This window comes from Phyllostomus hastatus, unplaced genomic scaffold, assembly GCF_019186645.2.
Source record: "Phyllostomus hastatus isolate PE091 unplaced genomic scaffold, TTU_PhHast_1.1 phas_contig_38, whole genome shotgun sequence".
NCBI lineage: Eukaryota > Metazoa > Chordata > Mammalia > Chiroptera > Phyllostomidae > Phyllostomus > Phyllostomus hastatus.
Window position 1 is genome coordinate 28,240,008 of NW_025333869.1, and position 13,705 is coordinate 28,253,712.

General features: G+C 34.0%; 1 protein-coding gene across 3 annotated transcripts in view; it reads right to left on the reverse strand.

Annotated features, from left to right (window-relative positions):
• The window catches only part of MYPN (myopalladin), a 113,265-nt gene that overhangs the window by 83,867 nt on the left and 15,693 nt on the right, over window positions 1-13,705 (reverse strand). For 2 of the 3 annotated variants that reach the window (XM_045841938.1, XM_045841935.1), the window contains exon 1: window positions 9,139-9,351. The exons of the other annotated variant lie outside the window; for it this stretch is intronic. The gene's annotated coding sequence lies outside the window, so the exon portion shown is untranslated. Of the gene's footprint in view, window positions 1-9,138; window positions 9,352-13,705 lie in introns of those variants that run through there. 3 annotated transcript variants of the gene reach the window in all.

Here is a 13,705-nt window from a genome sequence, read left to right on the forward strand (position 1 = left end):
ACTTGTGCTGGGAAAATGGAGAGGAAAGCAAACTCCTAAATCTTTTTGGGCTTTAAGATTCTATGATGAAACTTATTTCAGTTCATTCCTTATATGATGGTCTCACTTATATCACAAATAAGGCTTTCTAAGAACAGCTTTAATTCTCAGACTTTTAGAGTGTTAATTCAAAACGAATCTCCAAATTGGCAAAGTAGGCAGTGACCTTAAGATGACAATAGAAATGGCTAATAGGATCACCTACATAGAAACATTTTTCCACAGGTGTGCCACAGCTTGACATTGCTGCCACTACTGTATCCACTTGTTTGGGTGAAATTTATTGTCTTTCTAAGAAAGGTTAATTGGGGAAGCAGGAGGTAGAAGAGGAAAAAGGGAGAGGTAGGTGCTGATGGAAAAAGACTTGACTTGGGATGGTGAACACACAAGACAATATACACATGATGTACTATAAAATTGTATACCTGAAAGATATAAATTTTATTAACCAATGTCACCCTAATAAATTCAATTTTAAAAAGGAAATAAAGAGGAGCCAAGGAAAAAAATGAATTGGAAATGCAAAAGCATTGGAATGGGTACAAATATCTATCTACAAAGATATTTATCATAGTACAGATGATAATATTAAAAGAATTGATACAGGGGCAGGGGGTGGGTGGAGGTGGAAGAGGGTATAGACGGGATAATCGGTAATGGAAAAATACAATAAAAATAAATAAATAGAAAAAATAAAAAATTGGAACCCTTTCTAATAGGAAATTAGTTAATGAAATTATGATATACCCATCAAATAGAACTACATGGCTATTTTAAATTTAAATTTAAAGTGAATGATATACAAAATAGTATATAAAAGTGTAATTGATATTCCAGTTGAAAATTTGTCTTATTTGTGCATTAACTCTATAGAAGCACAGTTAAAGATATATGAAATCAGGTACAAAATACTATTTGCAAATGTACAATTGAATATCCTCATTTGTTAATCAACTATTTTAGTTTGAGTTTTTGTATTTATTTAAATGTGAGGAAGAAAATGAAGTGCTTTATAAGTCAGGATGGTCTTTTCTCTGCATGTTGCTGCATGACATTACTGCATATTGTGTTTTATTTTAATTATTTATTTTTTAATCCTCACCCAAGGATTTGTTTATTGATTTTAGAGAGACAAAGGGGGGGGGAGACATTGATGTGAGAGATAAACATCAATCAGTTGCCTCCTCTACATGCCTGAACCGGGGATCCAACCCACAGCCTAGGTATGTACCCTGACTGAGACACAAACCTGCAACCTTTTTGGTGTACAGGCCAATGCTCCAACCAGCCGAGCCACCTGGCCAGGGCATACTGCATATTGTGTTTTAATGTTCCTCGTCTCTAAATATGTTAAGATGGCTTTTATCTTGAGCAACATGGAATGAGCATTGGCCTTGGAATCAGACCTGTTTTCAAATTCTGGTTTTATCTTTTAGCAGTTGTGTGCCTTTGAAAATTACACAATTTCTCTGAACTTTGGATTCCTATCTGTAATACATGGATAATATCTATTTCTAAGGGGAGTGAGGATTAATAACATCATGAACACAAAGACCTTAAAATAGGACCAGCCCCTATAATGGGCACTCAAACGATGTTAGTAAAAACCAATACTCAGGTAAAGGTGATGTTAATGTTGAGGAACTTTTAAGAAGCTTATATTTATGATGGAAATAGAAAAGAAAATAGTTACATAAGTAACCCCTGCTCACTGCAACTATTTTTTTCTTTTGTAAAGAAAATAAGCTAATTAATGTGTAAATTTGTGCCTGTTCTGATGCTTATGGTCATGAGAAATTATTATGATAATAAAACTTTTAGATATTCAAAATAAAGGATCTCTTTAATATTTTAACGTAGTATTTATTACCTAACACTTGGAGTTAGATCTGATTCTAATCCAAGTTCTGATACTTCTTAGCTGTATAAACTCAAGAAAATTACTTAACTTCAGTTCAAGCTTCAGTAAGCTTCAGTAAGCTTCAGTCTACTCATCTATAAAACAAGTATAATAACAGTAGCCATCTCATAGGTGGAAGTAATTTTTAAATGTGTTTGGCATTTAGTAAATGTTCGATAAATGGTAGTTACTACTACTACTAATACTACTATTATTATTATTTAACAACTATAGCCACATACCATGATAAGAAATGGAAGTGGAACTAGTGAAGTGACTTGATCCACAGACGAACTTTAAAGAGAAACTGAACTTTTACTTTGTAGTTAATTCAGCATTATCTATATTCCGTTGAAATACATATAGCCTCATTAACAAACTGGGCTGCCTTCAGATCTTTGTATGTATTATCTTTGCTCCCTGTCCTCACCTCCCTTTACTACATTACTGGGCCCAGTCCTACATGGTCTTCAGTTTTTAGCTGAGACACCGCCAGGGATTTTTTTCTTTTCTCTGACTTGGGTACCTCTCCACTGTGCTCCTAAAACTAGAGTTCTTACCGCCAAATACAGCGCTTATTATAATATATTAAAGTTGCCTGTTTACTTTTCTGTCTACCTTACTTTCTTTTATATACCATCATTTCTATACACCACACAGCACATAGAAGATGATATTTATTGAATTCTTTTGTTCATTAGAATATCCTGCAAAATCAATTGCTATTTATCTCTTTTCTTAATTGAAAGAAAAAATAAGATGGATAAACAGAAATCATATTTACAAAGAAAACTTATGACACAAAGAAAAAATATAAGTATATTTTATATATAAATATAAATATATAAGTAACTTCAAGGTGACTTTCAAATGCAAGTGTGTTTATAATGGATAAAACACATCATGGAGTTATGCTTTGTTTTCATACCAGAAGTATCAAAGAACATCTGATTATAATCAGAAACCTGAGTTTATATCTCAGCTCCAACACTGAATAATTTTGCAATCTTGAGCAAGTCATTTAATGCATCTGAATCTCAATTATTCTCATCTATTAATAGGACAATAACAATTTTGTCTCAGAGGGTTCTCAGATATAAATCCATGTCAGTTGTTAATCTAATAAATATTACCTAAAAAAGGAAATATGAAAATGTATTACTTTCTCTTTAAAGCCTTAATTTAAAATCTGTTATAACATTTGTAGTTTTAAAAAGCCCAAAAAGACAAAAACAAGCAAAAAATAAAAAGCCCAAGTGCTATTATGGATACCCTAGCTTTTACTTAGTCGTTCAATATTTATTGAGCATCTACTATGTGCTGTTCTGGGAACTACAGATTCAACAGTGAATCAAAGATAAAGTCCCTGCCCTTGTGGAGTTGACACAGTAGTGAGAGAGATGTAAATGTAAAGAAAAAAAAATAAAGTAGGGCAAGGGAATAGAGAATGATCAGGGAGGGAGAAAGGTGTGGTTTTTTAGCTAGGAAGGTCAGGGAAAGCTTCCGATGCAGTGGAGATCATGGGAAGGACTTGAAGATCATGGAAGATCATGGGAAGATCATTGGCCTTGCAGATCATGGGAAGGACTTTATTTTATTAAACGTGTGCATGGGAAATCATTTTAAAGTTTTGAGAAGCAGATGACCTGGTTTTGAAAAAGGCCAATCATGGCTGCTATGCAAAGAATCAAGTTAAAGGGAGCAAATGTGGAAACAAGCACATCTGTTAGGAGATTACTGCAGTATGCTATGCAAGAGATGGTGGTGGCTTGGACCAGTGAGTGGTTGTCAGAGTAAAATGGTGAGAAGTGGTCAGATTTGGGATATCTTTTGAAAATAGAGCCATTGTGATTTGCTGATGGATTGAATGTGGAATACGAAAGAAAGAGCAGAGTTAAAGGTGATGCCAATGTTTATGGATTGAGCAACTAGGTGAGTGATGGAATGATTTACTTGAATGAGCCAGGAGCAGGTTTCAGGAAAGGAAATTAAGAGTTCTCTTAGATATTTCATCTGGGGTATTCAGAGTGACACTGAATTTTCTCTCTTTCTGCTTCCTACAAAATTGAAACTTAGATTATATGTCAATTTCAAAATAAGAATCAGTAATTGACCTTGAAAACAGGTCATGGTTTTGGTGAAATGGTCCTAGTTTGAAAATGAAACAATTAATTTGGCATAAATAATCATCACAGACTTTAGTAAATCATGAAACTAATTTGGCTACATGGAAAACTTACGGAATGTTCTTTACTTTGCTAAATATCTCTATTTTTTTCCCATGGATTTTTCCTAAAAAGAGAACATTTTCCCTAAAAATATGCTAAAAATGTAAAAGTCTGGTTCAAAACAAGCAAAACCTGATGCTGATACCCTTGGGTATACAGTCATGGGCCACATAACGATGCTTGGGTTAATGATGAACAACATATTCAATGGTAGTCCCATAAAATTATAATGGAGCAGAGACATTCCTATCACTTAGTGATGGTGCTGCTCTGGTAAGGTCATCATGTTGTGGTCATGCCATAAAGTCCTAGTGCAAAGCTTCCTAGAGCAAATTCGTGCTCTCAGGTTATCAGCATCAGCTAGAAATGCCTGGGGACTCACCTGGACCAGTGTGAGCTTTCCCCTACACACATCTTCTTTCTAAACCAATGTGACAACTAGCCAAACCTCGGGGTTCTTATGATACAAGGTGCCCTTCAGCAATAACTATCAAGAGACTTTGAAGAAAAAAAAATTTATAGGCCTTGGAACATACACAGTATGCCAGGGAGGCAACAGGAATTCGAGGGAAAAGAGAGAGCAGGGGTGTGGGGTTTTGTTTTTACTGGGGTGGAGGGTGGAGACCTAGGTTTTCATGGGCTCACTATCTGTAAATTTAAAACAGAAGAGCCATAAGTTAAGGCCTGGGAAGAGGGGAAAAAAGCAAATGGCCCAAATGGTCAGTTATCAAAGTGAAGATTTCTAAAGCAAAGGTGGGTGAGGCAGCTTGGCTCTTTATCTGATCTTGAGGCTGGCAATGCATTTATTCTAGATAGCCTTCATTGAAGTGGATGCCTGGGCAGTCAAAGTTTAGGTCAGGCACTTGCTTTATAAAAACAAAACAAAACCAGACAAAACTAAATGTCAGGACTCACACTACAGTTACTCGTGTGTTTGTGGTGATGCTTGTGTAAACAAACCTACTATGATGCCAGCCTTATAAAAATATAGCACATACAATTAAGTAGAAGGCTTTCACACCCAGGTTTGTGTAAGTACACTCCATGATGTTCGCATCACTAAACTGCCTAATGATGCATTTCTCGAAGCACAGCTCCTCGTTAAGTGGCACATGACTGCATTTCTCAATTCGTGTTAACTCAGCACTACTTTTCTGTAGGCCCTAGGAAGATCTTGTTGGAAATATTATTTGGTCTAAACTCATCTTTTGGTTATGATATGAATATATAAACTGGGTCACTGGCCAGAGAACCTAATATAAAACCTAATGGCAAAACCTAATATAAAGTAACTTGGATTCAAATATAAATCTGAAATTTTTCTGGCTCTGTAGTATCCTTAGATATTTAAAGAGAAAATAAATCTGGTTAGGGCAACACAAAAATAGCCTAATATTTAATAATTATGTTTCTAGAGCAATGGAATAGGAAAAGATAGATATATTTAAGTAACTCACCTCTAAACTGAGGATGAACAGAACTATTCTGCATACTTCATAGGTTTGTTTGGGAAAGCACTTTAGAAATTGGGGGCACTATACAAATTTAAAGTAATCCTTTTCTGTTGATGTGTAATTATTATGCCTAGAATGTTCTTTAGGGGAAGAATAATTGACCAAATTAGACCCTGCTCCCTCTCTTTAATGCTGGTATTGACTGGTTTGTCTTGCTTTCTATACCCCATGATGTCACACAAGAAAAGCATTAGTTTTCCTGGAGAAACTGTTGCTGGGCCGAGAGCCAAATCCCATTACGTATAGACTAGTCCTGGAGAGTTGGGTACAGATCACATTTTTAAAATCTGGCTGCAGATGGAATGCACTTTGAGGCAAATCTTTCTTCATTGTTACAATACTCATCCTCTCACTAAGACAGGGAGCATCCCCAACTTAGTTTTATTTTGAGTCTAATTTTGGTATGAGTGGCATCAATAAATTAGTATATATTACATTACCAGAGTAAGAACTTGAGATATATGGAAATATGTCAGTAACAATATGGAAATAAGTCCCATTCTTTTCATTTCTCTTTCAGTTTGAAAGAGGAAAAATAGAAGATAAAAACAAATGTAGACAAATGAAATTTATTTATTAGAAGAGAATGTTGAAATAAAGAGATAGCACAGATAATACATGGGAGAATTAGTGGGGATCTGTTACCTTAAAGGGCAGGGATTCAAAGTGTAAAAAAGATTTTTAGATAATAGGCTAGAAGTGAGTAAGCCATTCTCTTATATTGTTTTAATCGAATTGGTAAAGGTAGGAAGGAGAGAAAGTAAAGATTTAGTTTGAGTAGAGATGGGGAGGTAGGCTACTATGAAACATGCTATGTATATTTTCATGCAGAGAAGATAAGCATGTAGGGAACCACTAGTGTAAAAGATACTGAAGCCAGAGCCTAAAGTTAGTATTTAATGTGAAAGATAGCAAAGAAGTAAAAGTAAATTCTCCAACCCATAGAAAGGCTGATGTAAAGCAAGCAAGGAGACTTTAGGAATCTAGGGCCAAAAAAAGGGTTTGGTGGTAATCACAAAAATGATAGGCATGGGAGGTTTTATATCTCTCTCAAGATGTCACTATTCATGATGAACTTAACTATGAAATAGGAAATCCCAAATGAGAAAGCTTTGTCAATCCCCATGAACTCAAAATTCATTTTAAATAAGAAAAAAAATGAACATTTTTATCCTCCTACAGTCTCTTAATATTTCTCTCTCTCTCTGGTGATTAAGGATTTGAAAACAGATAACTTCTGTAATTAAATTGACTTAATATATTTGCTAGATTGGGAGAGAAGCAAGTGTCTCAAATAGACTCCAGATCTCAAGATCTAGTGCTTGTTCAGGAACTTGGCGGGCAGGCTCTGTGGGCTCCTCCCACAATGTGGAGTGTATTGTGATCCTAGCGGAGGAATGTGCAGCTCGTCAAGGTGACTCTGGTACACATGAGCTCTAAGGACTCTTCAGTGACTGTAGGTTTAGTCACACTAACTTTTGTGCCCACTAAAAATGTATCTGCTGAAAATATGTTCTTAAATTTCTGAGCAGACCATTCTGTTTTTACTTGAATTTGTTTTCTTTAGGCAAAAGTGCAATGCTGTAGTAGTTTTAAAAGCTCTTTGTCAAGTATGAAGCACCACAAAAATTTAAGAAAATACCTTCGTGGTACTTGATTTTTCTTTATCTCTTAGGAGAGGGAATTAGTTAAAGTCTTTTCACATTTTGGTCTTGCTATAGGCAATAATACCACAAGACAAGCAATGCCTCTGTCAAATCTCAATGTCAATGAAGGAAACTAATTATTCTGGGGTTAGTATTATTTGTCTTATATTTTTAGGTTAGTGAGCTGAGTTCATTACTCCTGTTACATATAGGAATTAACTGTTAAAAATTTTTAATTTTACAACTGTCACCTTTTCATATACTAACCCCAGTTCATTGAAGACCTTTCACAATGAAGCCTGATTTACCTGATCTCCCATTTCTTCAAACGTAAATTTGAAAAACTATGAATTCCAAAACTTTGTCTGTATAAGAACTCATTCAATTACTTTTGTTCATGAATTGCAGTTCTGAGTCTATTCCAGTGAACACATGTGTTTGCCTTTGTAAACACCTTGTGATAGAAACGGGTAAACAGAGTTTGTATTCTAAATCGATATATAGAAAATCAGTGTTTTAACATGTTATTATGAATTCCCATCACATTAGCCATTACTCCATAAGTGGGAGTTGAGACAAACTTCCAGAATTTGGATAGTGTCCAGTTGTTTGTTTCATAGTCCATTATTATAAGATTCTGTAATGTTTATAATTTTGTCTCTTGACAAAGTAAGTATAGTCCATGTATTTCAGATTTCCTGGGATGGCCTGGATTTTAAATATCTTGCTTGTTGTTAAATCATGCATCTAACAGCATATTTTAACTTTTATTTAAAAATACATTTATTATAGCTATAAGTACAGACAACCTCGACTTCCTAGAAAAGGATTATAAATTTTATGTGAACTTACGAGTTATTGTTCAGGAGAGACTAAAAAGTTATGAAAACTTTTAAAGTTAGAGCTTGTAGAATTCATTTAATCATTGCCAGTGTTAAAATGATTGAATCATAGTAATTTTTAGAGAAAGAAAACAGGATAGCTGTTATGTTCTTTCAAAATGGTTGATGCTAGCATCTTTAACAGTATGAGTAAAAAATGTGTTGATAAAGTTTCTTAGCATCAATACTGAGATGTTCACTTTTGGGGAATAAAGATTTTCATTAACCCATGCTCTCTTTTTGTTTGATTATACAGTTTTAAAAATATAATTCAAGATGTGAATTTAAGTACTGCTAGTATTGCAATGTACCAGGCCAAACAATTGTTACTGTCAGTGTCTTTCTGGTGCAGCTGGAGAGAGAGAGAGAGAGAGAGAGAGAGAGAGAGAGAGAGAGAGAGGAGAAAGAAAGAGCAATGTCCTTTGACCAAGACTTTCTGCAGCTGTTGTGTACATTAATCCAGGGAGCAGATCTCCCAACACTAAATATAGCAGGCATATCCTCTTACATGATAAAAAAAAATATAAAATGAAAATCTTCACTATGGAGTCATATTATTTCAGCTTTGATTTCCTATAAAAAGGAAATAGGCATTGCACACATAATCTCTATATAAACACACTCATTTTAATAAATGAATGTGTGGAAAATTCCAATGATATATGCAGCATGTCATGACTCTCTGTTGAGATATTTTTCATTAGTACTAAAGCAGGCTCTGATCCTTGTGAATTTCATTAATCCCCTCCAAAATCTTCACATGTAGAGAATTTTATCTTTCATGTAATTTTGTGTCCCTTCATACATAATTAGAAAGTTATCCTAGGTTCTACTCTAAACAACAGTAATTAGGACTTCTGAAATATCTTCTCTTCCATTGTCAATGCCTTGTTATCAAAACACACTTGAGAACTTAAATCTGAATATTACCTTTCTTTTTTTAGTTGACCCAGATGAGGATGTCCAACCCAGGCACTCCACTGTGACGACAATTATCCAAGGAGAACTTTTAGATGAATGCACAGAAGAAAAAGAAAATTCTTCACGCCCTTGGAAATAGAAAGTAGCTGTCCATAGAGAGTGAGGAGTTAACCTTAGTTTCAGTGAAGATGGCTGTAAGAAGCTGAACAACCTGTCACCACCGGAGCCAGAGCATTTGTCAGCTCACAGGTCCCAAGTTATTTTGAGCTGTATAAACCATGTGCCTGTCAAACATTCCACCTGATTGGACAGAAGAAAACTGAGCAAAGGGATTCCACAGCAGGACAGCACCTATGGGTGGTAGTGGGGGGCCAATCAATTTTTCTACCTATAGAATTCCTCATATAGCTAGAGGCCCAATACTTACTGGTTTATGTTTGAAATAAATACTGAATTTATCACACCACATTCCATCTGTCAAAAAATAGCACTTTAAAACATATCAACACTTTTAGTTTTTAAGGGCTTTATTTTAATTAATGGGAATTTTACTCTCATTTAATCACTGATATATTTTAGGAAATTTGGCTATGAAAATGCATGAACCAATGTGAAACGGAGAGTTTTTGAATGGTTTGTCCAAAGGCTAAGCAAAAGCAGAGAAGATAACCAATCTTAAAAGTTGTTAGAGACTACAGAAAATATGTAGAGAAAAAACCATCAGCTTTAGAATAAGCCCAGTAACAAATTACTATAAACATACTTCTTCAGGGAAAAACACTAATCATATGCTATTTAAAAGTCAAAACTACTATTTAATATAATATATTGCAACTCCTATTTATTAGTACCTGGAATATCTTTTTCATGCATTATTCTATGCCAGATGTCTTCTTTCATAAACACTACCAATCAATAAAAAAGATTTGTTAACCAAACCAACATTTGCTCAGAAACCTATTTTGTCAAAGTATAGGTCCTTTGATATTAATTTCATTCATTTACAGAATATGAATATGGAAAGAAAAGTTTAACACCATGACTTAGTACAGCTGAAGAGTGAAATAACATCATCAATCTTGATAGAAACCTGCGTTTTGAAAATTCAGAAAAATGCCATTGGTTATTTTTTTTTTAAAGACTCATTCCTAGGTTTCGATAGCATGCAATACATTAATTTAAATCTAGCTTCTTAATTAAATCACACAACTAGTAGGATTCTTTCCATTCATTCACTCAACAAATATTCACCTAATATCTACCATGTATCAGGCAGTTGGTATAAAGTAGTGCATAAAATATATAAAAATTCCTGACGTCATGGATTTGCTAAGAGAGCTTTTTATCCTTTTCGGTCATCTTGAGACTCCCTGTAGGATACTGAATAGATATTAAATTTCTTTGTTTATTGTGCTTACATCAGAGGTTTCAGAATACTTTATGTTATGGAGCTTTTTATTTATAATGCACAATGGAAAAAAAATTCAAGAAAACTTTTAAATAATCCAAGTCAAAAAAAAAAAAGCTAAGGAGGAAAAAGGGTACAGGAACTGAATTTTATGAACAGGTTATTTTCATTACTGCACTAATCTAGGTCTTCAATGTACAGGTTCACACACTCTTACCTAATCCCTAAAGACTACTTAACTGTGTTTCTGAATGTTTAACTTATGTAGATGTTCCAAATTTTTTCATATTTAAAAAGAGGATCTCCTCCCACTATCTCACTCAGATCTTGAGGCACAATTAATGTAAGTGCTACCAGGTCTTGCGTACAGACATGGGAATGTGGAACCTCTATTCCAGGTAGCAAATAAGATGTGCTACAGTTTGATTTTCCAAAGGAAAATGTTTACAAAACTGTAAGTGAACACATTTCTACTTCCCTGCAAGATCTGCCGTGGTAAGCCTGGTACTCTGCCTTTCACCAGGGATAGAATTTTGAGAGGGTAGGAGACACATATTGGAAGATAAAAATAGAGTTGGTTGGGCAGTGGAATTAGGAATCAATAAGAATAGTTAAAATAGGTTTAAAATGCATAAAAGAGTTACAGAAGAAAGAGCTAAAGAATTTCTGAATAGCAGTTTTTGTTCTCTTCCATATTTACCATAACATTTCACACATAGTGTACAAATTCACTGAGCTCTTTGAAAAACAGGTGGATATAAATACTTTAAATAAATAATACTCAGGAACTGTGGGCACCTTGTTTACAATACACCAAGCTTGTATTCTAGATTCCAGATTTAAAAATTAGTTTCTGCTCCCAAGTAATGCAGCCCCTATCCTGCATATTATCAGTACTAATCCCATTAGGTTCTATACCAGAAAACTACTAGTTCAGGTTTTACCAGAGTTCATTGGTACAAAGAATAATTTTTAAAACTTAAAAAAAACTAACATAATTAAAAACAAATTTCATAAGTGACAAACTAACAAAAGGTTACATGTCTTAAGCCTTCCCTGTAAAGTTGAGTGGCCCGTCTAACACATGTATTTATTGTGGTTTGAACATGATCCTGTGCTTGCCTTCAGCTGTTATCTTAATTCAGTCGCTCAGCTACAGAAACAATTTACTCACGTTGGGATGATCCACAGGAATGCCAAGGAATCTGCAAGATCTCTGACAGAGGAAGTCTTCACTTGGAAAATAAGCATGCGAGGATTTCTGTGCTAGTGGATTCATATAAAATTTTTGTATTTGCTATTTTTCCATATTGTTATAGATTCTAACTCTTTAAAAGAAATCATTCACCTATACCAAAGTTTCAATATGTCTTGTTTAAAGGTTGTAGATTTATATCGAGATACCTCTCTCCAATATCAGATGGAAAAAAAAGACCCTCTATGTCTTATTTTAAAGAACAGAAGCATGTATATGTATTTTAACCTTTGTTAATGATAAAAATACTCACACTGGAGAAGTTTTTACCTTCCAAAATGATATATGTATGGTGGATTAGAAAGGATCTTATAGAAACCCCATGATACAATGTAATTGATAAATATAATTAAATCCTAAAGAAATTTCTTTTTCATCTAAGTGGTATTGAAAACACTTTCTAAAGCTAAAACTAAAAACATTTTTAAATAGATGGATTCAAAACATTCAGTTTCAAAAAGTAAAAACATTAAAAAACACTATGAACAGAATACCTATTTTCAACATTATACTGAAAAATAAATTTTGGGTTACCTGTCTCAGAAGAAGCATCATTCCTATATCAATCAACAAGGATCATCCAAAGTCCAAATCTCACTGCCTAACTTGTGTCAGCCACAAAAGTAGCACAAAGAAATGTGATACTGCCCCGCCAGAGTAATGAAGGGTATTTACAGGGTTCCGTGGTAGATCCAGGGACAGTCATTTAGAACAGATTGCTCTTTCAGATCAACTTTAATAACTCAGTCTGCACACTGTTCTTAGCCTGGAGGGATGGTGGGGGTGGATGATGACTAAGAAAGCAGACTCTCTGAATCTCTCCTTAGGCTAGATGAAAAGGATAATAATGATACAATTTAAAAGACAAAGCATAAGGAATGCAAAAATATCCATCTATAGGATGCAAATGACATGTGTAAATGCCTTTATTTGATACAAAACTGAGAATATAGCAAATATATATACTTTCTAATCTTCACTCGAGGATGTTTATTGATTTTAGAAAGAGAGAAAGGGAGAGAGAGAAAGAGAAACATGGATGTCCCACACATGCCCCCATCAGGAATCCAACCGCAACTTTTTTGGAATAGAGGACAACGCTCCAACCAAGTGAACCACAGGTCCAGGGCTGGTAAATATATTCATTAAAGTATCTATGAAAAACAACCATAATAATATTAAAATATTATTTTAATATTAATGAGATTAAATCTTTACTATGTGGTTTCTATGAAAACCCAATTAGGTTTCCTTTATTTGTGTTTTTGATATGTAGCACATATCAAAGTTAACATGTTATGGAAAGTATTATTTCCAAGAAGAAAATATGTTCCCAGAATTTTCTAAAAGAGCATCCTGTGATTATCATTAAGTTATTGAAGAAATCCATAACAATTAATATCAAGTATGTACTCCTGAAGGTGTACAATTGATTCCTACTCTTCACATTAATAAATTATTTTATTAACATATAAATATAGGTGTCATATCTAGCCAAAAATAAAGTAACATTCCTTAGTTACGTGCTGGGCACTACGCTAAGCTCTTCATGGACATTGGATAAAATAATTGTGCTTTATTTTATGTATCCCTTCAACAATCTATGAAGTAGGTAATGTTTTAATTTTCATTTTACAAATGAGAACTGGGGCTTAGAAAGAGGTTAAAAATTTGTCCAAGGACACACAACAACCAAGTGACTATGCCAAGATTAAATCCAAGGCTAACTCTAAATCTATGCTCACAACCACTGCAAATATTTAAAATGTTTACCTTTCTAAGGTACTTATGAAAAAAAGAAAAGGGTAAAAATGAACATAAAACAAATGCTCTTTTAGTAAGTATTTTATGTAGAAGTTTAAGTTTATATTTTTTTCTGACCAAAACGAACCTTGAAATTCTTTTATATGACT